Genomic DNA, 3,706 nt, shown 5'->3' with positions numbered 1-3,706 from the left:
AAGCGTGGGCAGTTGAAACGGGCTCATATCAAAAGAGAATGTAGCTTCTTCTTCGACTGCATCACTAAAGCTTTTGGGAACAAGTGTTCGAATTTTGATGTTATCCCTATTATGAGTCAGCACATCGGGTATGCTATTATAAACCAAACTCATTTTGATTTTGCAACTGCTATAATTGGTTTTATTGGGGATAGGATGATAGAGGATAGGAATGTTGTTTACTTTGCTAGATTCTGTCAACTTATATATACTTTTTGTACTGATGAACCTCAATTAGTCAGTTCATCAACTCCACCTTTTAAGGTTGCAAAACGTTACTTTAATGACCTGATAAATGCTGACACTAAGAAATCAGTGGTTAGACCTTTACAGACTCCTCAGTCTGTAAAACAGATCTTAGTAAATGCTGATCCTGATACTTATAAATCTGTTTATTCTAATGTCCAACCAACAACAACCATACAAACACCACACCAACCATCAGTTGCTACCACTCATTCTACTCATACAACCCTCAGGTAATATATCAAATCCTATCTCTCCACTTCACAGACCATTCAACCCTCATCCTCAGCACCTACTGTGAAGCCTTCATCTTCCAAACCTAAGAGGATAAAGACTGTTCCTCAAACACCTCAAAAGAAAAGGAAGATTGCTTTGAGAGATGAATCTGATACTGAGGAACAAGTTCCTTCTTCAGAACCTGTTATTAAACAAGCTGAGAAAGTGACTTCTCAGAAGGATTCTGGAATTGGGGGATCTAGGCTTCTCAAGAGGCTTAGAAGAATGACAGTTCCTGAAACTCCCAAGGAATCCAAATCTACAAAGAGATACAAGAAACAGAGGGCAAAAAGACCTGTTTCAGATGATGAAGAAGTAGCAACTCAGGAAGGGGATCAGGAATCTCTGATTTCACAAGAAAATGAATTTGTTAAAGTCACTTCTTCTTCATCAACTCCATCTCAGGAAGCAGTTTCTGAAAAGGTCAACACACCATCTGTATCTCCTGTTGATCCAGGCACAAGTGCTGATATTGATGTTCAAAACTTGGTTGTGCCTGAAGTAATTTTCTTAGAAGCTCCAACAGCAACTAATCCTTCAACAACACCTGTTACTGATGTTGTTCAAACTCCAGAGTTATCTACTACACCTTCTCTGCATCTAGATGCTGATGATCAGAATTTAGGTGAGCATCAGAATATGGCTGTTGATCAGAACTTAGAACCAGATCAGCAATTAGAGGATGCTGAAATCTCCATTGCTACTCACACTGTTGTTTTATCAGAAGATACTGATTCTGTAAGTTCTGATGCTGCAAATACTGGAGATACTGGTGATGTTGCTCCAAATGCAGATGCTGATGCAGCAGGTCCTTCAGGACATGCTCCTCAACAAACTATTCTTAAGTCTGAACTTATTAAGAAGTTTGTTACCAGAGAAGCACTAGTGCCTTGGAGTGAAACTCCTGCAGGACAGGAGTGGACTAAGGAATGGAACTCAGTTTCCTGTGTTCCAAATGAAAAACATCTTGCTGAGCACTTGACTAAAGCTGATGAACTGTTAAATTCTGATGATTTCAAAACCCAGCTTAGAGTCACTGCATTGAGTACTAAACATCTACAAGGTCTTCATTCAACTACTCATGCCGTGCTACACAAGATTCAGGAAGAATTCATCAAACAAGAACAAGTTCAAAAGATTGATAAGAAAAAGTTCTTCCAACCTACCTTTGACAGGATTGCTTATATTGAGAAGACTCAAGAGAAACAACAAGCTCAGATTAATGATATTCTGACAAATCAAGCTTCTCAGCAATCTCAACTTACTGAAATCCAAGCCTCAGTGGAACTGCTTGTCTCTCTTCTACTTCCTGCTGATGCCAAAAAGGAGGAGAAAGTAATTAAGTCCAAATGCAAGACTGACAAGACACTGAAAGGGAAGGATAATGAAAAGGATGATCAAGAAAGCTCTGGAATGGGTAGAGGTCATAGTCAAGGTAGAGGTTTCACATCAAGAAAAGCTGAAATCACAAGTCACAGGACAAGTTCTGATACTGGGAAAAGAATAAGTTCTGCTACTGGTAAAATGATAAGTTCTGATGAACTTTTAGATCTTGATGAAGAAATGTCAAGACAGTTATTTCTTCAGGAAAATCCAGGAATGGACTTGGGAGAGTTTAATGGAAGAAGAAGCCATACTTAAATCAGAGAAAGTCACATCTAAATCTGAAGCTTCTGGTAAAAAGCCACTTCCAAAACTCAAAGGCATTGTGATCAAAGAAAGGACACATACTGAAGCAACATTGGCTAAATCACAACCGCAGATAGATCCAAGATCCAAGGGTAAAGAAAAGGTTGGTAAACCTATCAAGGTTTATGTGCCTCCTGAGAATGAAGAAATCACTGATGAAAAGGATGATCTTGCTCTGTCTTCAAGAAAAGTTCTTAAAACAACCTCTGACATGGCTCAAGTTGTTCAGAGTCAAGAAACTGTAAGTTCTGATATTCAAAAGAAGCAAGTAACCTCTGACACAGCTCAAGTTAACTTGATATCAGAAGATAGACCAAAGACACTCCTACCAGGATTCACTAAAGCAAAACAGACTCAACCTTTGAAGACTGCTGCAAGTGGTTTTAAAGATAGAGTAGTTACTGGAAAGGAAGCAAGAGATAAAACTGGATTGGGAAGTGCTGATGAAAGAAGAATACAGAACACTGCCAATGATCCAACTTCCTTGAGTGAACCAGGTATTGGAGCAACTCCTGAGAGATTGAATCAGCTGGAATCTGTACAAATGGTTTACCATACCTACTTGAAAGAATACATCTTGTTGTACTTCATGACAGATGGTAGGGTTTATCATATAAGGCAAAATGCCATTCCATTGAAGTATTTTGAAGAATTGGAGCATGTACTATTCTTACTTCAAGTGGATGACAGATTGACAGGAACTGCTGCAAACTATTTGAAGGATCAGATTCAGAGACAGAAAAGGCTTTATTCTGTTAAGTCTGATAGCACATATGTTCCAAAGTACAGAGATCACAAGGGTGATATAGTTGAAATGAAGCCCAATTCTGCTCAAATTATAACTACCTTTCTAGGGTACAGGGCTGTGGAATTCAATCTTGAGTCTGATAAAGCTTATCTGATCAGACTGGATCAGGATATAAGAAAAGCAAAGATTAATGATCTCAGGGCTGCAATTTTTCAAATTGGTGAAGATAATGCAGAGCTTAAAGATGCTAAAAGGAGAATGATTGATGAACTTAGATATGCTAAGAGATGTTTGTTGAAGAACTATCTCAGAACAACTCCTGACATCAGAGAGATCAGAAGATGAAGCCAAGTCAAAGATCTACAACTGCTTAAATTCTGATATTTGTACAGACTGAAGTTGTTATCAGAAATAAAGATTGGTAAAGCTTTAAGGACTGTAAGTTGTAGTTATCTAGTCTAATTCTCATGCATTTGTACTTAATGTTTTTGACATCATCAAATATCTGTTAAACTTGTATATTTTGCTAATTTACAAGTTGGGGGAGATTGTTAGATATATTTGATAATGTCATGGCTAATATGATTTATGTTTAGTTTTTCAGATCTTACTTAACAGGACAAATCAGTACTTAACTGGGAATCAGTACTACTACTGGAAGTCAGGACTTAAGGATATCAGTACTTATATTATCAGGAGATAATCATC

The sequence above is a fragment of the Apium graveolens genome, chromosome 9, assembly GCF_009905375.1.
Source record: "Apium graveolens cultivar Ventura chromosome 9, ASM990537v1, whole genome shotgun sequence".
Classification (NCBI taxonomy): domain Eukaryota; kingdom Viridiplantae; phylum Streptophyta; class Magnoliopsida; order Apiales; family Apiaceae; genus Apium; species Apium graveolens.
The sequence above is the reverse complement of the archived record's forward strand: the minus strand, read 5'-3'. Positions refer to the sequence as shown.